Source organism: Lissotriton vulgaris, chromosome 3_1, assembly GCF_964263255.1.
Source record: "Lissotriton vulgaris chromosome 3_1, aLisVul1.2, whole genome shotgun sequence".
NCBI classification, from domain to species: Eukaryota; Metazoa; Chordata; class Amphibia; order Caudata; family Salamandridae; genus Lissotriton; species Lissotriton vulgaris.
The window spans coordinates 1,270,383,330-1,270,409,440 of NC_141689.1; positions in this window are offsets into that span (position 1 = coordinate 1,270,383,330).

Genomic DNA, 26,111 nt, shown 5'->3' on the forward strand with positions numbered 1-26,111 from the left:
GTGAGTGTTGGGAAGGAAAGTAAGGAGAAGGAGAGTGAATATGGGGAATGTAGATATTCAAAGAAAATGTAGAAAAGGAACAGAGGTGTGGAAGGGTAAGAAAAGATGCATTGCTGGAGTTGCATCATTTTTGTGACGCACTCCAGCAATGCATCACTTTTGCGCTTACAGATACATCTGAAATACTGACGTATCTTTAAGTACTTGCGACATAATACGTCATATATTTAATATGACGCATGAGTAGAAGACTGAAGGCCTTATTTATGAGGCCATGCGTCACTTTTACGCCACCGGTATGTCACTTTTTGTGACGCACCAGTGCTGTTAAAAATGCACCTTATTGAGTAATATTTACAAAGTGACGCATCTAGGTAGATGCGTCACTTTGTAAACCCCTGAACCACATTATACCTACGTCAGGTGTAATGTATGCAAAAGGGACGTATTGACTCAAGAAAGGGTCGTAGAGGGGACGCAGTGAAATCTATGAGATATCACTGCGTCAATTTTATGATGCTGTTGCATCCAAATCTTGGGCCTGTTTCACAGCAGGCGTAAGACTGATGCAGGCCCTTTCACATGGGCCTGGCCCCATGTGAAAGGATGCATTGCTGGAGTTGCATCATTTTTGTGACACACTCCAGCAATGCATCACTTTTGCGCTTACAGATACGTCTGAAATACTGACGTACCTGTAAATACTTGCGACATAATATGTCACATATTTAATATGACACATGAGTAGAAGACTGAAGGCCTTATTTATAAGGTCATGCATCACTTTTAAGCCACCGGCACGTCACTTTTTGTGACGCACCAGTGCTGTAAAAATGCACCTTATTGAGTCATATTTACAAAGTGACGCATCTAGGTAGTTGCGTCACTTTGTACTTTTACGCCACCGGTACGTCACTTTTTGTGACGCATCAGCAGCGTAAAACATGCACCTTATTGAGTTATATTTACAAAGTGACGCATCTAGGTAGATGCGTCACTTTGTAAACCCCTGCGCCACATTATAACTACGTCAGGTGTAATGTATGCAAAAGGGGCGTATTGACGCAAGAAAGTGTTGTAGAGGTGACGCCGAGAATAAACTGGGTTTTCCCTATGCTACGCTCCCCGGTCCGCTTCCCTGGTGCGCGTACCGGGCGCTCCTCCCGCGAAAATCATTTTTTTTCTCCCGCGGAGCCCTTTTATAGCCCCCACATTAAACCTAGGGGGTCAGGGGGGGTCTACTCTGCCCCCTTATGGTCATTTCCCCTTTGTTTTTGCCACCTCTTGTGTCTCGATCTTACAGAGACACAAGATGGCGGCCGCTCCGGACTGTTTCGAATGTTTACAGACACCCAAGAGCCAATCAGCCTTCCGCGCGCAAGTCACGTAGCACGCCCGGTGCGCTCCCCGGTGCGGGTACCGGGGCGCGGCCATAGATATATATATTTTTTTAAACCTAAATTACTCAAAAACTACTGGATCACATATCTTGAGATATAGCAAAGGCACATCGGGCTACCAGTTCCTACAATTTTGCCAAGTTTGGTGGAAATCCATTCAGCTGTTTGGGCTAAAAGTGAGGTTGACTGCCCTATTGAAATTAACATGGGGAAAACACGTTTTAGGACCCCCCCTTTTTTCTTGGCTCCCGCTTGACGAATCCCTCCCAAACTTACAGGGAAGGACCCAAACGCCGCGACGCACATTTGAGGAAATTTTCAGGCAAATTCCTCAACCAGCGCCAAAGTTATTCCCAATAGAATGTTGAGATTTTGCATTGAAAATAATCCTAACTATAACTACCTACTGGCGATACATATACATATACATATACATATACATATACATACATATATATATATATATATATATATATATATATATATATATATATATATATATATATATATATATATATATTCACTGAAAAAACCATAGGTTTTACACACGTTATAGTTAGGAAGTAGCATTTACAAAACCTATGAAATTCACTAAAAAAAACATAGGATTGACACATGTTATAGTTAGCTGGACATTTCACTCATATAAAACCAATGAAATTTCCCCGTTATAGTTACTTCAGCTAACTATAATATGCGCACCCGCAATGCACTGCTGATGATGTCACACATCACATCACTCATGACATCATCTATTAAATGGGTTAGTTTTAAAAATTACATATATTTTATATATGTAGATCTGAAAGTTGGTTGAACAAAAATGTAGTATATAAATGTATAACCGGTTGTTTTTTAGGTGAAAAATAGATTCTATAACTGACTAACTAAATATATCTTAATGAGTACATGGGTTACTGAGTAATATTTAAAGATATACATATTTGTGTCTGTCTATCAGTTTCTATTTTAGTGGCTGAATGTGTTGATGAGTAGCTATATCATTGATACATTATATCTATATAGGTTATCGTTTATTTATTATTACCAAGAGTGTCTTAGTGTCTAAGTGTTACTATGGGACATTAAGAGTTTTTACATATGGCATACATGCCTGAATCAGTGACATTCTATACCTATATGTTGGAGACAATATATGTGACATATTAGATGTTATCAGTGATGTCAAGAGTGATGTCACTGACCATGTGATGAGTGATGTAATATGTAACATCATCAGCAGTGCATGCGGGTGCGCGAGTTATAGTTAGCTGAAGTAACTATAACGGGGGAATTTCATTGGTTTTATATGAGTGAAATGTCCAGCTAACTATAACATGTGTCAAACCTATGGTTTTTTTAGTGAATTTCATAGGTTTTGTAAATACTACTTCCTAACTCTAACGTGTGTAAAACCTATGTTTTTTCAGTGAATTTCACAGGTTTTTTAAATGCTACTTCCTAACTATAATGTGTGTAAAACCTATGGTTTTTTTAGTGAATTTCATAGGTTTTTAAAATGCTAATTCAGAAGTATCTCGTGAATGCAACCTATACTTTTGTCAATAAAGTTCTGGCAATATTTTTTTCAGAAACAAGCCATTTTCTTGACTGTTCAAGTTGCATAGAGACTCCTTGTAAAGCGGTACACAATTAGAAAGTCTGTACCTTGCCTTATTTTGAACGCATTAAAATTTGTCTGTAAATAAAAATAGCCTTTCTAAACTTTCGTGCGCGACCAGGTGCGCGCACTCTCGGCACCAGTTGTCAATAAAATGGATATCGCCTTTCCAGGCTTTCGTGCATTGTTATCCTCCAAGTCCTCGGAATCAGTGGGATGATGAAATTAAGGCCACCTCCTGATCTAACCGGACCCAGAAAGCTATGATAGCCTGGGTCGAGGAAGGATCAAGTGAGGGCAGAGGGGAAGGAAACAGGAGGGAAAGGAAGGGGACAGCAGGGAGGGAGATCTAGAACGACAAAAGAACAATAATGATCGCACCTCTCTTTAAGGTAAATGACAGACACAGGAAAATACTCAATATAGCTGTTCCCTATACCTGTAACGTAAATAAGAGTGGCCCTGAAGATAATTCTCTTCCCCTACTATCTGGTCCAGGATATGAGTATGAAGCGTGTAGGTATCCACCTGAAATACACAATCAGCCCTGACCTTAGCGATGGTAGACCCTTTCCCTTTTTACTAATGAAATGCTATTCGATAGTATATACCATGAAAAATCAGATGAATGGCCGAGAACACGTTTCACCATATCATAGCAAGGACCAAGTTATGAATTCGAACCAAACAAAAAAAAGGTTGGGGTTACGTCACCCCTTAAAGATATAAGTACAGTACCTGGTCAAAGAACTAACAGGTCTGGATCCTGTAGGAACGTTTCCACAAGACGTAAGAACCGCCAACAGCGCTACTCCGCAACAGCCGGATGCAAGAAGGCTCAGCCAACGGAGAGCACGAAAACAGGAATTTCTACGCGCCCCCCGCACGAGCCGAAGACAGAAGGCTCAGCCAACGGGGACGTGTAATCGCAAAACAGACAACAACTCAGGGCGTTCTCCGCACGAGCCGAAGAAAGAAGGCTCAGCCAACAGAGAACCCCCCGGGACCAGAAACACACCGTTGCTGGGCGCGGAAGGACACTGAAGAAATGTTCCCTGCACGAGCCGGTGCAATAAGGCTCAGCCAACGGGGAATCACACGAAAGCGGCAGAAGGAATCAGCGAGGATCAGAACAAGGCAACAAGAAGAACAGGAACTCCGAATGATGAACCAACTACTCCAACACCGGGTCAGGTACAAAAATATCCGACGCCTTTCATCCGTAGGTTCCGCCCTTATATACTCCTCCCTTGATCACAGGGTTTCTGGGACATGTAGTTCTGGATAACAGGAATTGTTCATGAAGGTGATTCAGACTCCTGACATGCGCAACCGAGTGTGCGCACCCGCCTATATATTTTTTGTGAAAATTTTGCAATTTGAACTTATTGAATTTCTTCATAGAACCATCAAAGAACTTATAGTACGTCAAAGAGACTGAACCTAGGCTTCTTTTTTATTATTATGAAAATTTTCATTAAATGGAGCCGAATGTCTTTTTAAACTTTCGTGCGTGACAAAATGAACACACCTTGGTATTTTTTTAAAAAATATAAAACGTTTTATAGTTTAACAATTGTATGCTTGAATCGAGCTCAGAAGATATATAAAATCCGGATGTGTTTGGATTTACTTCTTTTCACGTTTTGAAACTTCGCTGAATTAGACCTCTACTTCCAAATGACGTACGTGACCAGATACTGTCACCGCATACACGTCCTGAGACGCGCATGTGAAGTCATGTGACTTGAAAACAACACTTCCAATTGGTTCTTAGTAGTTTCTATTCTGCAATTTACACGGAGCACTCCACCCACTTCCCTCACTATCTTTTCTACTCTCAAGAGAGAACAACGTCCAACATCTTTCGGAAGACTTTGCTGAAACGGATGCCGTTCCGCATTCATCTTCCGAATCTGAAGGAAATGAGCGACTACCTTTAAAAAGAAAAAAGGAATCTTTTATTTGGCAATTTTTCACTTATCCTGAAGAACAAAAGAAAGTGAATGCGCCAAAAGTAACCTGCACAATATGCAAATCGGTTCTCTCAAGAGGAAATCCAACAAAAAAATATTCCTTTTCCATACATACCATGGTGCGGCATGTCAAAGAAGTGCACCCTGTGGAATTTGCACAGGCATTGACAAGAGCCCTGGCCACGCTATTACCATCAGAGGTGGCCAGCACATCTTCTGGTCGACGACCTGTATCTCCATCGAGTGCTGAGATGGACTTGAGACCATATCTTGCGAAGGTGCACATGAAATGCAACGAGTTTGGAGAAATTCTTCTGTACGGAGAGCAGAGCCTCATTCTTATTAAACTAAAAATTGAGAGTCATAAATGCCCCGAGAAAAGATACATTTCTTCATTTCATTTTGATCCTGTGTCACACTTGAAAATGTCGTTGCAAGTTTAAAAAATCAAAAACAACATAACACTTGCTTTTAAAAAAAAAAAAAGTTCTTTTCAGAACTAACTCATTGTACCAAAAAGAGCTCCAGGAGCATATTATCAAGGGGCTTTATCTCCGCTTTTTTGGCTTTCAAAGCCAAGAAAGCGGAGATAAAATTATCTCCCTATTACCAAGCTGTCGCTAACACCAGTTAGCGACAGCTAGTAGGAGATAGCGACCATCTTGGGCCCCACTTTGCATGTCAGTGGTATTTATCACTAATGATATGCAAAGTGGGCGTGCCAAGATGTTAGCGACTGGAAACAGTTGCTAACATCGCTATCTCCTATTACCAACTTTTGGAGATATTTGTGCTAAGCGCGAATATCTCCAAAACGTAACACCTGCCCTGAGAAGTCCTTAGCCATGTTATCCAAATGGGAGGTGGATAACATGGCTAAGAGCATTAGCTCAGTAATGCATGAATATCACTGACTTTTCAGCGATTTTCATGCATTGCAGCCGATTTTTATCGCATTTTCGATAAACCTTGTTAATACCAAGGTTTATTTGCGATAAAAATCGCCGCAGCTCAACGGTAAATTTTTGTCTCTAACCAAGCAATAGCGATAATTATCGCTATTGCTTGGTAACATGCCCCCTATTCAGAAGCTGAAGTATCGACGCTTTTTTTCAGGACAATTATGCAAAAAAGCGACGATACTTCCGAATAATATGAAGGACACGTAATACATTATCGTCGATTTCATCCACAGGACACTGCCGATAAAACGACGATAATAGCCTTCATAATATGATGTATGAATTGCAACCGAAACCTATGCTACTTGCTTTACATCTAACATTAGATTCAATCGCAATTCATAAAGCATATTATCAACGCCGTTATCGCCACTATATCTGCAGTTTTCTGCCGATAAAAGCGGCGTTAATGTTTTACCTATCCCTGAAAATATTCTGCTGCACCTTCTTGAAAACTGCATTACATCGCCTCCCGTACGACCACTTTGCATATGTTACATATACTAAGAAAGTAACATGCAAAGTGGGCGTAGGTCAAAGCACATTTAAAATGTGGTTGGAGGGCAAAACAGTAAACAAAAGAGATTGTACAGAGTTCCCCGGTGAGAGCCAATAGATTAGCTCAGGTTAGCTTTTCTCTCACTGATAAAGAAAAGGTGAGTGCATGGTGTAGACCCTTTTTGGAATATTAGGATACCTCACACAGGTTACCGGCAGGACGACAACTGTCATCCCAACCGATGGCCGTCCAGCGTCATCATTGGTATCATGCTCCTACGGCAGGCTGGCGGTGCAATGCCCGTCGGGCAGCGTGGGGGGCTGCACTTTGGCGGAGATCTTTTATTCCGAGCCAACGGGTGTATGCGTGTGAGGGGCCTAAAGAAGTGCAATAGTGAGCGGGAGTGTGTGTGGATTAAAAAAAGTCAGTAAAGTCCATTAGAGATAATTTTAATGGTCAGGCTCACTGCTTTGTTAAAATGAAAGGGGTATTAAGGAGTGGTGGGCAATGGGACCAATCCTTATTCAACCCTTACTGTGAATGCGGTCGACATGTTTCTTGCCATAAGGGCAATTTGTCAGGACCTTAGTGCTCATATGATTGCTGGGATCCTCTCAGGTAAGAGGACTCCGGTATACGACCTGTACAGTGTCGCACAGAAAGTGTATCCTTTGATGGACCTCCTGGGAACCGTTAGTCCCTTCTGAAGGTCTCACGAGCTGTCCAGGTGGGGCCAACAGCGAGTGAGGAGTTCCTCAATAGTCGCTAGTGGCAGGCATCTAGGCACCTACCCCTCCCACGAGAACGCCGAAGCCAGGACAGCCAGCGAAGGGCAAAACACCCTATCACAAAAAGAGGCGTTGCGAGAAAAAGTTTATCGCAAAACTGTTAAAGCCACCTCTAGTCAAACATTCGACATCGTTAACATAACAGTGTAGTAAATAAAACTAAATCCACCCTGTCCCTTAATTACAAGGGACACATTACTGTGTGAAAACAACTTTTGTTTTCACGCGATAATGTGAAATACTGAGGCTGTTACAGGATTTTCTATCACATATGTGTTCCCATTGATGTTGAAGCACTAACACCGTGGAAAATACCACCGATAGCGGTGATATTTTTAACACCGAGCACCGGCGATTTTTATCGCTTAGAGGCCTTGCTATTATGAAGGTTTATCTCCTAAGTCTCTGATTCTCAAACTGTGCAACGCGGCTCCCCTGTGTGCCGTAATGAGGTGCTAGGGGCGCCGCGCACACTCTAGTGTGACTAACCATCCATAAATTCCACGGACATTTCTACCCTGTTATCTGCAATTGTGAGCATCAAAAGGAGCTGCGCTGCGCCCCTCTGAGAGGCTTCACTCCCACTGCTGCAGCGGCTTGGCAGTCCTCCAGATGCACAGGAACAGCCCCTCCGATCCATTGAAGTTCTGTGTCGGTCTCAATACCACTTACAAAATGAAAATAAGCACTGAAGAATATTCAAGTATGTAGTACTCCTCCTGCTACAGCATACAGAATGCATTCTGTTAGGTATAAAAAAGTGAAACACCCACGCTACAATCATATAGAACACTTCCTCTAAAGAAGCCTGTGAATAACTTTAAAACATCAGGTTAACCTTTTTTTACTCTCTCATCATTGTTAAAGATGAGTATTTACAATACTATATTAAACAATGCCATGGTTGTTGCTTTTTAATTTTAAGAATCTTGCAATCATTCACAAATCCAATACTCATGGCTTCTTTTTCGTGACAAATATCTTGCAATATTACATATCTACATAGAATAACAGAAAAAACATAACACTACAAAGGCCGAACACTCTACTAAACGCAGATTTGTAACCTATGGGGCAGATTTATGTTAACTACTTCATACCAAGATATGCACCAGTTAATGTGCACCACAGTATGCTAGTGCTCCGTCACCCATGGTGTGCCACATTTAAAATGTGGCGCACCATGGTACAAAAACAGCATACATGTGTAACACATCTGTGCTGAAAAAGTAATACATTGCTAGAGTTGCATCGCAAGTGTGATGCAGCTCCAGCAAGGCTCACCAGTGCACTATATTCACAATGCTGCGTCAATACCTACGACTGTTTCAAGCACATGCACAGTTTTGAAACAGCATGGGCCTGAAAGTCACTGAGTGAAATCTCATGGATTACAGTCACCCACTTTCAAGACGCATTCCTTCAGAGGAACACTTCCTTATGGTGCAGGGCTTTAGAATGAGACATATCACTAGATCCATAATGTTGTAAATATGGTACATTATTTCCACTGTCATTGTATTAAATAAAGGGACGAAATTGTGGCGCAAACAGATGCAACGTCAACATAAGGCTGCAACAATGTGTTTTGAAGTGCCCTTTAAATTACAACCAACACTCTCTTTGAAGAGACCCCTCAGGATTTTTTAAACACCTGTTAAGTCCTTCCATGCTCATGACAGAGCCGCTCCTTCACGAGCATCGCCTGAGCTGTCCTCAGGACGGACCAGTTTTGTCATGGGCTTGCCGCTGTGCTTGCGCAGCACTAATATTGCGCCTCCATGACACGTTCTATTGACTAAGCGGAGCCATGACAGAACCACTGTATCATGAACACATCTCAACCGTGGCTTGTGAACGAGTGGCTCTATCATGAGCATACAAGTACCACTCAGCCCCCCGGCCCCCTAATTCTGAGGCAGAATTGCCACTGCAGCAAAGGACTTAAACTCCTGGAAAGAACACCGTGTAACATTTAATACCATTTCCCACCAATGTTTTCATATATCAGTGTTGCTGAACTCACTCAGTGAAATGTCGCTAATTTCATTAAATCACTTTTAAAGCATGCCTTATAACAATGCACCCAATCCTATGTGGAAGTGCTTATATTAAACATGACATTGCTTTAACCAGGATAGACAAAGAAATGATACAGTGATGTAAAAGTTTCTTTATTTTTTATACTTACCTAAAAAATAGTAAAAAAGTAAAGTAAATTTCTTTTAAAAACGTAGTACCTGTGGAAGAAAAGTAAAAATAAGATTATATTGTACATTTCATAAAAGAAAAAAAAGTAGGAGTCAATAAGAGAGAGGCAGAGAAAACTCTTGGATGTTATTAGTTGTACTTACCTTATAAATATAATATCTGTGGAGGACAGTAAAAAGATCTGTTATAATACATATTTCTAAATTCAATGTAACAAAATAACTCAAACAACATATTAAATGGTTTATTTTTGCTGTCCTCAGAATACATTGATTTTCACTATAAACAGTGATTTCAATATTAATCATCATATAACAGCGGGGAAAAAAAACACAATCAAAATGATTGTGTTTAAAAAACCCATACAAAATCTCCATACATATTATAAATACACAGTTACAAACTAATTAAACTATACGACCTATTTTTAAATATATCTCAACAAAACCCCGTGCAAGTATCTCCTATAAAAATCTATCTTAAGTACCCATTTTCTTCTCTCATACCTTTCCGCGTGGCCAAATTGTATAAGTTAACTCATTATCTTTTAAATACCTCTCCCAAAAACTTGCGTCCATATATGTTCTAAAATAATTATCTAAAGTACTCATTTTCTTCTCTCAAATTTTTCCACGTGGCCACATACTATGAGTTAAGTAGTTTTTTTCTGAAATTTCTTAATCTTAGTCTTATCTATTCTTTTGTGAACCTTTACAGTTAAATTTTGTAACATGTTTTATACCATCAAACATTAATTAAATTTGTACCTGATGTTATCACTATGCCAAACACAAATTTCATTTATAGATGTGTACACCCTCAGTCACATGATATTTGTAAACAAGAAAGTTTCATATCTTTACAGTATTAATCTTCCTACAGCAACTCATTCTACTGAAATTTGGTTCCAAAAATAGCAGATAGGAGTTAGTTAAGGCAAAAGGCAAACGTTTCTTAAAAGTCAATTGGCTATCATTGCAAAGCGTCCAGCCACTTGCACACTTCAAATAAGCTGTATAATGTCCTGATGATGTGGAAGGCCCTTCATGAAAAATAATGGCTACAGTTACAAATGTTCTTCTAGAAATAGATACTTGAGAAGCCACAACATTTTTAATTAAAGTTGACAATTTACTCCCATCAGCTCTGCATCGTTGAAACATTAATATTACATATTGTCCATATCTATGGATAAATAAAGTTGATAACATTTCAGACTTACATTGAGAACAGACCATGTTCTGATGCGCATCTTTAACTAGTTTATTAAAAGACACTTCTTTACAGTCTGGTAATGTTAAATATATAAATCTTTCACTGTGTATATCAGTACTACTTGAAAATGAGCAATTATCACACTTATGTTCCCATTTATAAGAAAGGCCAAAAAGACTATCAATATCTACACCTTCATCTTCCAAAACTGTAAACATATACATAATAAATTCCTGACAATCTTGCTGAATATTCTGAGAAAATTGATTTACTCCTGCACATATGTCTAAAACATTCCTTAGTTCTGAAACACTTGCTACTTCACTATCACCACTACTACATTTTTCAAATATAGAATTTAAGGAATAGCAAAATGTTTGCTCCTGATTTTCTACAATCTGTTCCTTAACATTTTTCAGAAAAAAAACAACATTAACTACTACATTTGCATAGCAGTTGACAACAGACCTGTTTTCAAACTTAAATCCAACAATCTCTTCAATACTAACTGTTTTCTTACGCCTACCAACAACAGCTACATCTTTTTTTCGTCGTTTCTCGACTACTTCAGCACATTTCTCCTCATTTTTCCTTTTCTGACCAACCATATGCCTTTCAATTAAAGGATATTGAAGTAAACTTGGAGCATATACTCTTCTTAACCTATTATACTCCTTCACACAATTTAAATCTGCACTAATCTTTGTCTCATCATAATCAATTAGATAAAGTCCACATAAAGTTCTAACTCGCGATAAAGCAACATACGCCATACCCTCTTTGAATACAGTGGTTCCAATATTTACCAAAGCACAATCTACACTTAAACCTTGAGATTTGTGAATAGTCACTGCATATATCAAACAAATTGGAAATTGCTTCCGACGGACATATAAGTCTTTCACAAGCAAAAAACGAGTTGAACAGCGACTAATTTGTTGAACTTCCTCAATTCAATCAAATTTTTTTCTTAAAAATTCAATCTCATCTCTATTTGTATAATTGACAAAACCAACAACATTACCCATTGCTCCATTTACCAATCCTCTTTCTACATGTAAATTTCTCCTTAAAATTATCCAACAATTTAAGCATACATACAGATTTTTCTCTAAACCAGCAGTTTTAGATATAGTTTTTTGAAGAGAATCCAATTTTAACTTCAACTTTTCAGACAAAACAATAGTACTACCTTCATGCTCTATTCTATCTTTAGCTTCCAGTTTCTTAATTTCTTGATTTTCTAAATTCAACATTTTCTCATTAAAAACTGAACATTCTTTCACAGTTGGCATCAAGCATATCACTGACTTATCTGCTACCTCTTTATATATATATTTTCTCAGGTACATTATCTTCATTAGGAAACAGCTTGGAAAGTAATTGTGTTCGTAGAGTGTGTTTCGCATCTTCAGTTAGTTTTTAAATCCTTATATCTTGAAGAATATTTCCATATTTAGTATCCTTTGCCTGTCGCATATTTTGAATCAGTTCAGTATATTTGAAATGTGACCATATATTAACATTTCCAATACTGCCCAGGCACTTTCTGGTCTCCTCATGCGTAACAGTTTCAAATACAGGTTGTCCTTTCACAGGAGTTAGCTGCAGTAGATCTCCAAAAACTATGACATGTTTACCTCCAAATAACACATCATACTCTGTCTTAAGTATCTGTTGCATTCTTAAATGCACAAAAGCAAGCATAAATGTGATGCCATGCTTACTTCATCAATAATAGGAAGTTTCGTTTTTAAGGACTCTAGAAACTTCAAAACAAGCTTCTCCAGATAGCTTGTGATATTGTAATTTATTTTCATGTTCAACTGGCAGCATCAGTAAACGATGTAAAGTAATACCTTTAATATTATGTGCTGCCAAACCAGTTGGAGCAGTAACAACACACGACAGTGTTGACTGAGTTCTTTGCTGTAAATATGTAGTAATTCCTTTAATTAGGAAACTTTTACCAGTTCCAGCTTCTCCACTTACATATAGTCGAATAGGTTCAAATGACATACATGAGCAATCTTTTCTCTCATGACGAAAGCCATGCTCAATGTGCTCTGTCACTTCATCATATATCTGTCATTGCTCAACATTAAATTGCTTCTTTAATTCTTCTAAGTTGATTACTTCCTCTTGACATTGCTGCATTGCTCTTTCCACCTCAGCCATGGCGGTGGCTGCTTCATTTTGGATAATTGGTTGTCCCAGTGGATCTTGACCTAATGAAGCCGAACTTTGACTACCTTGTGAACTATCTCTAGCAATCTTCGCTGCAATTGTCGCTTCTTGCTCTATTTCATCATTCAACATTTGGAGATAATTACTAAAAACAGGACATTCAATACTACTTTTAGATGCGTTGAATAAATCTTCATAACTATCAAAGCCCCAAGTAGTTCCCCTTCTCTACGCCATGGTTTATAGCGTTGCAAAAGAGCAAAATAGTAAAATTCTCTTTTGTCAGGTGTTTCGCAACTCAGTTTCCGATGATTAATCAAGTGTCCTTTTCTTTGTTTCACCAGACATCCTTCATGTCCAATTACAGCGTGTACACCTTTATCAATGTTCTCTGTAACATTCCTTTTAAAAGTGTAGTTTTGAAGTATTTCATACAGACAAATGTTTTCAAGCAGAGTACTTCTATTTGGATAGTATGTATCCAACATATTTGTTTTCAGAATATCTGTACTGTTTGGTTCTTTCTGGGCTAAATATTCAATTTCTTGCACAGGTTTCAGACCACGGTTTCGCGTTTCTGCAAGACCCAAACTCACCCAGAGAATAGTCCTAGATTTAGCATAAAGACTTGCTGATGATAATCGGTCACAACATTCATATGCTCCAATTTCTCGATGAGACAACATCTTCAAACTGTACGTATACAATTTCTTGCTTAGGCTCTTTTCATGAGAAATGTCTTCCCACATCTCCTTCAGTTCCGTCTTTTCAGATTTCGTGATGTAAGACGTTACATATCGAGCCACAGCAATAGAGTTGTCTGCAACATATTGTATGTCCATGTTAGCATTCCACATGGATAAAATGACTGGGTTATAGTCATTTATATATTTGGATTCTTCACCTCTTCTTAAATTGTACGTATTTTTAGGTGACCTTCTTCTGATATTATGTCGCAAATATGGCATCAAATTGTTGACTCTTCCTTTTGAAAGTACCGATCGTGCAAATCCAAAACGACATTTGGTGTAGAATTTACTCTTTGATTTGAATTTTCACCGACAATATTTTCCACAACGATGACTTTGAAAACATAACACTTTTCCTCTTAAGTCCTTATCAGTTGTACTATTAGGTATGTCACAAGTGGCATATTGTTCAATAAAAGACAGTACAGTCTCATCCGAGTCTGTTCCAAATTTAGGAGCATCCTTGATCCATAACAGCATATGAATATGAGGAGCACCTCTTGCTTGATATTCTTTTCTCCAAAAGAAATGCAGTACTTCACCAAGAGGTGGATTTTTCTTGTTTGTAATGAAAGACATCATAGCTTCAAATCTATGATTAAAATATCTGCAAACATTAACTGGATCTAATGAACACAGTTCTCCAGGTGTCTTGTAGTTTATATTTTCTATGTTTGCATTCGCCTCCCGAAGAAATTCAAGTAAATCTTCCCAAGCATACTCTGCACAGCTTAGAGTTAAAAACCATGTTGGTGCTCCTAAGTTTCTAAGCATGCACTTCAAATCTTCATGACGACGGTACCAATACTCATTAGTACCACGCTGACAAGCCATTAAATTAATTAGGTGTGAATCCTAAACACTATCTTTCTGTTGCACTTTATCCATAAATTCCTTTGCTGAAATATTTTGCAGATGAACTCCACTTTTTAAGATATGGTTTACTGCATAAGACAGACCAGATAAGTCACTCTCAAACAGAAGATGAAACAAATATGGAATGCATTGGCGAAACCTCGGATCTTCTGCATATAATCTTGTTGTCCGGTATTCAGATGCAGGAATCTGCATAGGTCGATCATCATATCGTGTACCTTCACCTGTAGGGAATAACTGTGGAAAACAACAACCTTCCAAACTTTCTTCCCACACACTAATAGGATTTCCTTTCACCTTTTTCATCTGAAATAATTCAATAGCATTCCCTATTGCTTCTTTGGAATGCAGTGGATGAACACTGTAATGTTCATAAATTTCTTCACTTCTGGATACGTCAACTTTTTCAATTTGTCCAATAGACAAATCACTGTCCTCTTCTTCACTTACATCTTCTTCTTCTACATGTACATCTTTATAGTACTTATTGTTTCGGACTAAATACAATGTTGCCTTTTTGACTTTTCTAACATCCACTAAATCTTGCCAGATTTTCTTACTCTTTGTAGGTACACCATTAACTAGAATAACTAGAGGTTCCTCTTCTACATTTTCAACACCAATTGTTTCCATATTTTTTTTAAATCAAGTGGCAAATATACAACTCTACCCTTTAATCAGTCAGTCAGTCAAAAAGGCTTTATTTCGATAAAAAGTTATCATAAAAGCTTCACATAAATCACAAGTACATCAAGTTTAAAAGCAAGAGCAAAAGCAAGCATAAACAAACAGCAAGAGTTTATAAACCAAAGGAAAAACTTGTTAAAAAGTTGCGAATTTTTTGAGAAAGTTCATTTGGAAGTCGATTTAAAAAGAATTAAACAGTTAGTTTTAGCCTTTTAGTTCTGATGGACCAAGCCCATGATAACAATTTGGCTAGGGCGCAAGCATAGGTTGCACGACTATCAGACATTAATATGCGAATTGTGTCCATGTGGCTCCTAGTGCCCAGCTGACGGCATAAGTTTTTGAGCCATACCCTCCTGGGAAGGGCATACTCTCCACATTCAAACATGAAATGTGCCACTGTCTCTGGTTTATCTAGGCATACTGGGCAAAGCTCTATAGTCTATGCAAGGGATTTCCATTGTGAGGTAAAAGAATACAAAGGAAGAGTTCCTGCTCTAAATTTGAAATACAGGGCCCTATCAAAGGGTTTTTTCGATAGTGTCAAGATACAGTTCCCGTTTTGGTAGGTCCTTGAACCTCAAAAAGTCTTCCGTAAGTCTGCCCAGGGTAGTGCTGGTGTTCCTTTGTAGCGAGATCCAGTTCCAATAAAGTTTCTTGAGAGTTGACTTTGGGGGTGAAGATCTATTTACCCTTGCATCGTTTAAGCCCAGATTTATTAACAATGTTTTCATATCTCTCAGCCATTTGATTTTATGCCACCCTGGTAATGACATGATTTCTGAAAGACCTTGCGCGTATTGACCAAGTTCCTCCACTCGCCACATTCGTGCCCATAGCAAAAGTGGGCGGAATCTTGCAAGATCGTCAATTGGGCGACAACCTTACCAACCCCTGCGAAACCCATAAAGAATGCCCCTTCCCCCCCCTCGTGGAGACGTCAATGGCACAAAGTCAATGCCAATACGGCTCAAGAGGCATGGACAGATCCGATTTTTTTGGGTTCTGATACAGCAGATACTGCCTTAGCCAAGCTGAATGAATCCATCATAAAAACCATCGACACCATTGCTCCTCTAAAAAGACATAAACAACATCCAGTGTCAAAACAAGAAAAATGGTACACAAAAGAAGTGAGAGCAGAGAAACAAAAATGTAGATGTATTGAGAAAGCCTGGAGAAAAACAAAAACTGAAAATAATCGACTGATCTTCCTAAAGGCCCAATCAGAATACTATAAAAATATAAAGTCAGCGAGGAAACTACAACTGACGCAACAAATAGCAGAAGCAGGCAACAGCCCTAAAGAACTCTTTAATATCCTGCAAAACTTAATAAAACCTACGGCTTGTGAAAGTTCAGATGATTTCTCACAGGATTTGTGTGACAAAGTCTCGCTGTTTTTCGAGGATAAAATCAACATCATCTATGAGAAAATATTAGCCGCCAACAATTCCAGCAAAAATCAAACTAAAATTTGCCCCACCCCAACCCCCGTTTCAGACAATAAACCTTCTTTGACGTCTTTCCCCTCCATCACTCATACAGAACTCCTTACTCTCTGTAACCACATAAAAACAGGATCCCCCAATGACCTTGTACCAGCTAAAATGGTTGGTCCTTTGATCCCTTTATTAGGTCCCCACATACGCGAAATGGTAAACATCTCCCTTAGAACAGGCCAGGTTCCAGCAGATTGGAAAAAGGCAGTGGTGAACCCAATAAGGAAGAAGGCATCATCTCCCTGGACAGACCTATCCAACCTTCGTCCCATCTCTCTCCTACCTTACCTGGGCAAGTTCACGGAGAAGCACGTGAACACCTATCTCTCTCAACATCTTGAAGCGACGGAAGGCCTGGACCATTCTCAATCTGGGTTCAGGCCGAACCACAGCACAGAATCAGCACTTCAAACAGTGACCAACAACATCAAAATGGCACTGGATGATGGCTGCTCTATGATTCTGGTGCTGTTGGACCTCTCCGCCGCTTTTGATACGGTGTCTCACAAGGTGCTTCTCCATCGCCTTAAGGAGGTGGGAATAGAGGGAGAGGCGTTGGCATGGTTGGAGAGTTTCCTGTCCGGGCGTTCCCAAGAGGTTAGGCTAGGCTCCCACAAATCCAGCCTAGCAAGATCTTTCGGGTTCACCCCTGTATCGTACGCTGACGACACCCAACTTCTTTTTCCCTTTAAAACTCTTACACCTGCAATAAAAAAATCTTTTGCAGATGGCATGAGAGCCATTGCAGACTGGATGTCATCAAACTGTCTGCAGTGCAATGTCGGGAAAACCGAAGTTATGTTGTTCGGTCAAGCGACGACACACTGGTCATCAGACTGGTGGCCTCTGGAGCTAGGTCCTGTTCCCACCCCTAAAAGTAAGGTCAAGAACTTGGGAGTAGTATTTGACCAACAACTCACCTTCAGGGACCACGTCAATCAAGTAGCCGGCACCTGTTTTCGGGCGATAGGGATGCTAAGACGTGTTTTTCCCTATCTCCCGGATCACCACAGAAAAACCCTGGTGCAGGCTCTTGTTATCAGTAGGGTCGACTACTGCAATGGATTGCTCCACGGAGCCAATGAGGAGCAAATCAAGAAGTTGCAGGTCATTCAAAATACTGCCGCAAGGATCATCATGAATGCACCACCCAGGACACCATCCTGTCCCCTACTGTCTCAGCTTCACTGGCTTCCTGTGAAGAAGCGAGTTCAGTTCAAGATTCTGTGTACTATACACAAGAGCCGAATGGGGATGGGCCCCAAGTATTTCATAGACATCTTTCAGCCCTACATCCCAGGACGCTCTTTGCGTTCTAGCAACCAGCAATTACTCAAAATACCCAGAATTAAGAAAATCAGACAAGGTGGCCGTGCACTGGCCCACACTGGACCCACCTTATGGAACTCACTGCCGCCCGAACTGAGGTCAGTCACTAACCACATGATGTTTAGAAAAAACTTAAAAACCTATTTGTTTCCCAGCTACTAATTGCCACTCTATCTCTGGACACATTTTTTACTCTCAATCCCATCTGCAGTCATAGCGCGGAGATACCCCTTCGGGGGTCTAGTCTGGCGCTTTATAAGCATATAAAATAAATAAAATAAAATAAACCTAGGTCCAACATTAGCGGGACCGTAGGAGTACCCTGTGGGAGTGACATACTCGCTCTACAAAATTTCTTCTCTGATCTTGGTAGGTCATTAGTGATAGATGAACCCCAAAGTTCTGCCCCGTAAAGAGCAGAACTAACCCCTTTAGCTGAGTAGATTTCGAGGACAACAGCTATCGGTCTTGTTAAGAAGGAGCATTGTTCTTTCAAAAGGGCTCCTGTTATCCTCTTATGGGTTAAGAGCATTTTGTCCAGATGTGGGGTCCATTGCATTTTATGTGATAAACGAATACCAAGATAGTCGAAAACTTCTACCCTCTCCAAGTGTTCCGCATTCAGGGTAGGGGAGCGGACTGTTTTTTTTGGAGGATTCAACACAAGGTATTTTGTCTTGCTCGTGTTAATTACCAGGCCTCGTTTGGAGCAAAAGGATTGAAAGTTATTTAGAAGACTTTGGAGGCCTATTGGGGTTTTTGATATTAAAAGCGTATCATCCGCGAAGAGGAGGGTAGGTATACGTTCACCAGCCAGGGATGGTTCGTCTGAAGGATGTTCCCGGAGATGCTCAACCACCCCATTGATGTAAAGGGAAAAAAGGGTGGGAGCTAACACGCATCCCTGGTGGACCCCTCTCTCAACCGGGATACTACTTGTTTTTTCACCTCCCGGGCCCCACCTAATCTGGGCAAAGCTATTTTCATGTAGCCTGACGAGTAGTGAGAGTAAATAATGGGGCAACCCCATATCAGCCAAAACACTCCATAGGGTCTCCCTCGGTACAAGGTCAAAGGCAGTCTTTAAATCGATGAACGCGAGATAAAGACTGCCCTTGCCTATAACCACGACTTTCCAATACACCATCATTAGTCTAAAAGCTTGTTCAATTGTCCCGGTACCCACTCTAAAGCCCGCCTGGCAGTCAGAGAGTATTTTATTTTCTTCTATCCAGTCTAGTATTCTGACCAGTAAAACCTTGCCAACTTCTTTTTGACTAATATCCAACAGGCTGATGGGTCTATAGTTTGATGGATCTTCTCTGGCACCTTTTTTAGAAATAGGGACCACCTCCGCCCCTTTCCACGAGGAGGGGATAGGGGCGCCCCTACAGATGACGACAAGTAGGCAATGAATCAATTTTCCCCACTTCGGAATGTCAGATCGCAAAAGGTCGCCAGGAATACCATCCGGGCCAGCAGCTTTTTGGGGCATGATAGTGCCTATCGCATATTCCACTTCTTTAATTGTGAAGTCGAAGTCTTCAGGGTGGATGTCCCAAATTAGTGGGAACGATGGTGGAACCACTACCCCCCCTTCAGGGTCACTGGGAGCAGTGGGAATAAAATGATCATCTTGGCGGGTATAAAGCTTTGAAAAGTGTTTAACCCACGCCAGACTTGGGATATTACAAGTTATCAAGTCGCTATCTGGCCTGTTTCTAGCTCTTATAGTATCCCAGAAACATTTAGAGTCTTTCTTGGAGCTAGCTTCTTTAAGGGTATACCAATAGGCCTCTTCCCACTCCTTTTTTGCTTGTGCCAGTATTCTCTTGTGCTCTTTCCTGGCTATCTATATCAGGGGTTGGGATTTGCCTTTAACGGCCTCAATTAAATGAGTCTTAGCCCTCCTGCATGCTGTGGTGTACCAATCATGCATTCCCTTAGTTTTATGCTGGGACATATTCCTCCCTGCGGAGCCCTTTACCCAAAAAACTTCACCGATATTCTTAACGGCTGCTTCAAAAATGGGTGGGTTAATATTATCTAGCTCTGTTTGTGAGGCCGTAAGAACCTCATCTATGCTGGAAAGTTTGACAGCGTCAGTGGTAACTTTGTTCCACTTTAAGCGTCTTCCACAGGAAGAAACAGTAACCTTGTGTTTGCAATTGGGTGGTGCTATCAATGCATTACTAAGCCAGGGATTCGTTATAGATAGGGAAAGCGAATTATGGTCACTCTCCACAGTAGGTGTAACTGCCATATCTTCGACCAGACTCCAGAGTTTTAAGTCCAACAGAATATAGTCAATACTCGAGGTGTGACCAACTCTGTTGAACGTAGGAGCACCCGTCCGATCTGAAGATGTACGGCCATTCGTGGCTCTTAGCCCAAACTCTAGTGTCAGTGCATTTAACTGTACTGCGCTACGGGAGCATCGTTTTATCGGAGAGATGGTAAGTGTGGGAATACCCCATCTGCTATCTTCCTCACCTAAGTCAGGGATGCCATCCATAGAAAGTGGCTCATAGGTGCAATTAAAATCACATGCTACTAAGGTGTAATTAGCTTCCTTATGGTCTCTAAGCTGCGCCTCGAGGTCAGATATTACCGATGAAGTGCACCCATTTTTTGTGCCTCTAGCATAGATATTATATAGGACTAGGGATAAGCCTCTAGAGGGGTTGGTCAATAGAATACCTAGGATATCTGGGTTATTTACCTGCTTAGATGTTGTTCGGCAGTTGAGGGAAATGCTTACCCAGATAATGAGACCCCCCCGAGGGATGCCCCTTCCCATGCCTGGGTTTCACAGCTGGGACAAAGTAAGTTACAAATCCGACCCGGTGGAGTGGTTCAGTGCTCCAGGTCTCCTGTATATGTGCTTCAACCAAATCGCTCCACTCAGGCAGGCCCAGTTTTCTATGAATGCCTGCAAGGTTCCAGCTAGGGATTTTTATTTTGTCCTTGGCGGGTTTACTTTTAATGCTAATATTGTCACTATGGCTTTGGGGTTCTGAACATTCCCCCTCTAGATGAAAAGATGTTAACTGGGTCTGGCTAGTGGCTATCATAGTTGGAGGATTGGGACATGTCGGATATGATATAATTTGTGAACCCTCCTCCTCGCCCCTAATCAGGTCCGGATGTGAGCAGGTAGTTTGGTCAAAAATGAGTCAGTCTACCTCATCGAGAGCACAAAATCTATTCCAGTGAGCAAACTGAGATAGAAAGGGGTCAACTACAGGTGGTCCTTGCCATGGTTGCTGCCACTGGTGGATAGTGTGTTGCGGAGCGTGTGTATACCCTCTGTTGATTGGATAACTGAATCTTGGGGGTTGTTGTCTTGGTGGCATAGGTAGAAAGTAGGATAGAGGAAGTGGATGGATTTGGGTAGCTGGTCCACTACTAGGTGCATTGCATATATAATTCACTACCCCTGTATCCCTAAAGTTGACAGTTACAACGTCTCCTGCTATAGTCTTGGTATTTCTACCCACCCACTCTCCTCTTCTAACTGCAAGTATTTCACCACCCATATGCAGGGGTAATGGTTTGTGCAGCTGGAGCCACTGGGCACACTTATTTTTCAATTCAACAAAGGTTTCTCTTCTTCCCTCCTTCAGTGGTGGTACACCCGTCAATACAACCACAAAGGGTGAAACTTCGGGTGGCAAGTTGATTGTCTTAAAGCGAGCCGGCCTTGTTTTTGGTTCTTGGATCTTGTTTGGAGAGGAGGTTGATGTTAAATTGGTATCCAAACTTTTAGAGCCCTTTGCTGGTTGGTTAGGCACTTTTTTAGGACCTGAGTTTGTTTGAATCTCCGGGGTAGGGCCAGTAGCGCTAGGAGTTGGGGGAGGGGCAGCAGATTTTTCCCCCATTTGAGTCTGATGTTGTATTACTGCTCCTGAGTTTACTGGTAATGTTTTGGCCTTAGTGGTAGCATCTTTTGAGGGTTTGCTACTAATGGTATTTCCCAGGGGCACTTCTTTTGTTTTCCCATGTGACTGTATTGGCACATTTCCACTTGCTTTATTAGATCCAGTCCATTTAGTGTCGATTAGTGATGTCAATCTATCAATTTTGGACATTAGGGGCTTAATGTGAGCTGTTATCGTGGCTTCAAGGTCCGATTTTAGATCAGCTACCATATTTTCAACCCAGCAAGGTATGCCTGATGCAGAATTTGGAGCGGGTGACACTAAGTTATGGTTCCGTGTGTTATTTTTAGGCTTTTTCTTTGGCTTAGGTTCGCTCTTAGTAGGACCTGTATTACCTAGTCCTGGCGATGCACTGATTGTCGTTCCGTCTACCCTTGGAGGAACTGAAACGGGTGACATATTTTGAAGGTTTCCCTGCTGTTCAGTTAAAGGCTGACCACATGGAAGATCGACAAAGGAGGCGGTGACTCCGAGGCTTAAGTCTAAGTCGCCAGTAACATCTTGTGAAGGACCCACAAGATCAACTGCCGCCTCCTGGGTGTCAGACAAAAATATTGTTGGTGGCAGAGATAACCTCCTTTCAGTATTAGCAATAGCAGAAGATACAGCCCCTATAGTTTGTTGTAGCATGATATCGATTGCTGTGAGGGTAGGGACCGGTTGCGGGGCATTTCTTTTTGTCTCGTTTTAGAACGTAGGACAGGCATTCTACCGGTTTTCAGACCCTTCCTCATATTTATATCAGGGCAATGGGGTAGTATCCGGGTGTGAACAAGGTAAAAAGACTTAGGATCCTGACCTTTATCACTTGTTGGTCCACAGGAAAGAGAGGTGGCCCGGCCCGGCCTCTTCTGGCCGCTGAGGGCCGTAGAGGGCCCGCCCTTTGCCCGGGCTTCGTCCGCGCCTCCGTCCGCGCGTGTCCCGCGTTCGCGTCCCGCGTTCGCGTCCCGCGTTCGCGTCCCGTGTTCGCGTCAAGAGGCGTGGTTAAGTAGGAGGAGGAGGGGGGCGGGAAGAGGCACCAGGTGCGCGAGATGGTGTTGCACAAGCACTCCTGGTCCTCGCAGTCCCGCTCCCGAGCACAACGATTGGTTCTCCTCACGAACGTTGGTGACTGAGCACACAGGCTCCCAAGTCACGGGCAAGTTCCTTGAACACAAAAGTACTGGGCAGAAGGGTTTCTCGGTTCACCACACCACGACTACGAGCGGCACCCCAACTAACCTAGTTTGACTTTTGTAATGAATGCGTCAACAACAGACACCAGAAAAATTTGGTTTCTCACCTGTAATTACCTTAAACTTTATTATTTCCTGTTCAAAATTTTCAATATTAACATGTCCAACATTTTCTAACACATTTCCTTCTATAATTATATCAGTTTCTGCATTATCTTCCTGTGGACCAAAATAACTTACCTCAATTTCTGCACAAATCTTCTTAACATCTAATTCACATCCATGTAAAAGAGCACTATTTAACTGTTTAAGTTTAAGTGCTGGACTTTTTGCATAATACAACTTTCTCACTAATTTTCTCATTTTAGTATGATGCACTGCTAACATCCTGAAGTGATGAAACACACTCTGGCATATTTTTTTAGAAAGACAAGCCAGACAATGACCTTGCAGACCTATTTTTTTTTGCACTCTGCAATGATCTAATTCTTGCAACATTAAAAAAAAAATTTTAAGACTTTCTTTAGTGTACTTATGTAGAAATTGTGAAAGAAATCAATTGAATCCTGTCGTACACTACAAATGCTACTACACTTCCAACTGTAAACAGGAACATTAGGACGTCCCTCTAAAGCTTCTCCAGCCATCACCTCTTCTGCATTTCTAACCACAATTTTCTCTTTCTCAATTACACAACCATCCTTCACCTCATATGCTCGACCACTGGTGTCAACTGCATGCAACAAATCGTTACTTTGAAAGTAACTCTCTTCATTAAAAAATGGTTCAGAAGTTGAAGTATGCATCCACTTCCCAGAAAACACTTTACAAAAATTACTCCTATTTATGTGTCTCTTCCATTTACTTTTAGCTTTTAAAACTTGTATTGCCTTATTTAGTGTATTTATTCTATTAAGTACTAAAATAAATCATTTTCTTTTTGTCTCAAACGCGCGCTCAACAATACCCTCGATATATTGTTTCTTCTTAAGAAAAGCAGATCTTCTTTTAGCAACTTTCTCCTTTTGTAATAAATTCGAAACTACTCTGTTGTAAAACATACGCTTCCTGATTTGGCTAAATTGATTCGTCCGAGTTTTACTGTACACATTTTCCTGTCTGCTGATTCCAGAAACATTTTTATCTTTGGTTCCATATCTCCTTCTCGATACTGGTATACTTTTTTCCTTGTGGACTTCAATACTAAAATTTTTCCTTCCACATATTGCTTTCAAAAACTTTTTGTTTGCTTACCAGGAGCACTCTTCTTTTTATCCGTCCTTTGTTCTTTTGATAATTCTTGAATTCCTTTCTTCTTCAAATTGTAAGTCAGTTTATAGAGCTTTCTTTTTTCAGTTCTGTTCGGCATCTTAATTTAAGATTTTGATGAAATTGTCAATCTGTAAAACACAAACATAACAAATATTATAGTTGACTACTAGGATATAACGTACAAATTAAAACCACAGATTCATTTTCTAAGTAGAATAAAGACAATAACAGAAAGTCTGTGAACAGAGTAGGAACTCCTGTAGTGAATGTTGGTTCTAAATTTATCACACTCCATATCTGTTTTAACATTATAGACAGTTTTTAAGTCTAGTTTTTAATGCATACAAACAGTACACTTTTTTCAAGAACTATCGGCCATCGTAGATGTTTTAATCTTTTTTACTACAATCTCTTTTACACTTCATGAGAACATGTCTTATCACTCTCATAAAGCAGATCATCGACGAATAGGACAAGAAAACTGTCTTCAAGAATGCTTTACTATCACATTTTTATTTATTTATTCAAAAGTTCATAATTTAGTAGAACCTCCAGCATTACATCATCAGGGACTTCTTCAAGTCCAAAGTCCTCATCTCCTTCTACCATCTCTAAGTAAGCTGAGTCTAAAGAATTGTCCATAAAATCATCATTTTCATCTATTTCCTCTGCAAAGACCGCGTCTAAAATTTCCTCCATCACTTCTTTAACCACTTGGACTCTAAGGGTGCTCAGCCCATATAATGAGATTTCCATTGAAATGAATGGGCAGTGCATGACGAGATACCCTTGTCATTAGCATTGAAGAGGTTAATGATTTCAAAATGAATTTGTTTCTCTTCTGAGGAATTCTCCATAACTAGACTCAGTTTATTCTTCTGTATCCTTTTAAAAAAATATAGAGACTAAATTATATCTTTTTTCATAAATGTATAACTTAAAAGTACCTTTACTAATTTTTAAACTACATATATTTTTATAATTTCTAACTTATGAACTCTATATATTTTAAGATACCACGTTCCTCTTGTTTTGAAAAGAAATTGGCAGTATAACCCTAAACATTAACACTGATCTTTTTTTCCATTAAATAATTACTGTTGTTAAAAGACATTTTACTGTAAAATTTCTTTTTAGATTTTCTAGATATCACAAATATTGATTAACTGTAGAATTAATTTTTAGAGACCCATTTTTTGAGTTCACCAGTACAAAGTGCTATGTAAACTATATGCACTCTAAAAAGAAGGCTCACACTATACAAACCATAACATTCACTTAACAGATTGCTACTTCCCACAGAGACAGTTCCTTTTATGTTTCAACAGCATACTCACCATGTAAATGTCATAGCATATACAAAATGTCATACTAACCATGAAGAACCACCTCATAATAAAGCTCTGCATTAATATGTAAAACAGTGCCTATACATAGTATAATCACAGATATGCAGAAAAGATGCCCATCACACCTAGAACCATATCATAATACCTCTCTGTAAATAAAGGAGAGACACTGCCAAACATAATGCAACAAGATTTCAAAAATAATGAGCACTTCACAAGAATTAAGTAATGGAAACCCGAAAGAATTATACTCCAATGATCCGTAAATCTGAACTCCATCAAAAGGAACACATGCACCAAGCCCATTAAAAGATAATTTCAACTGTCAGTGGAGAATATCTCAAAATACATATCTGGTATAAGCAGATACAA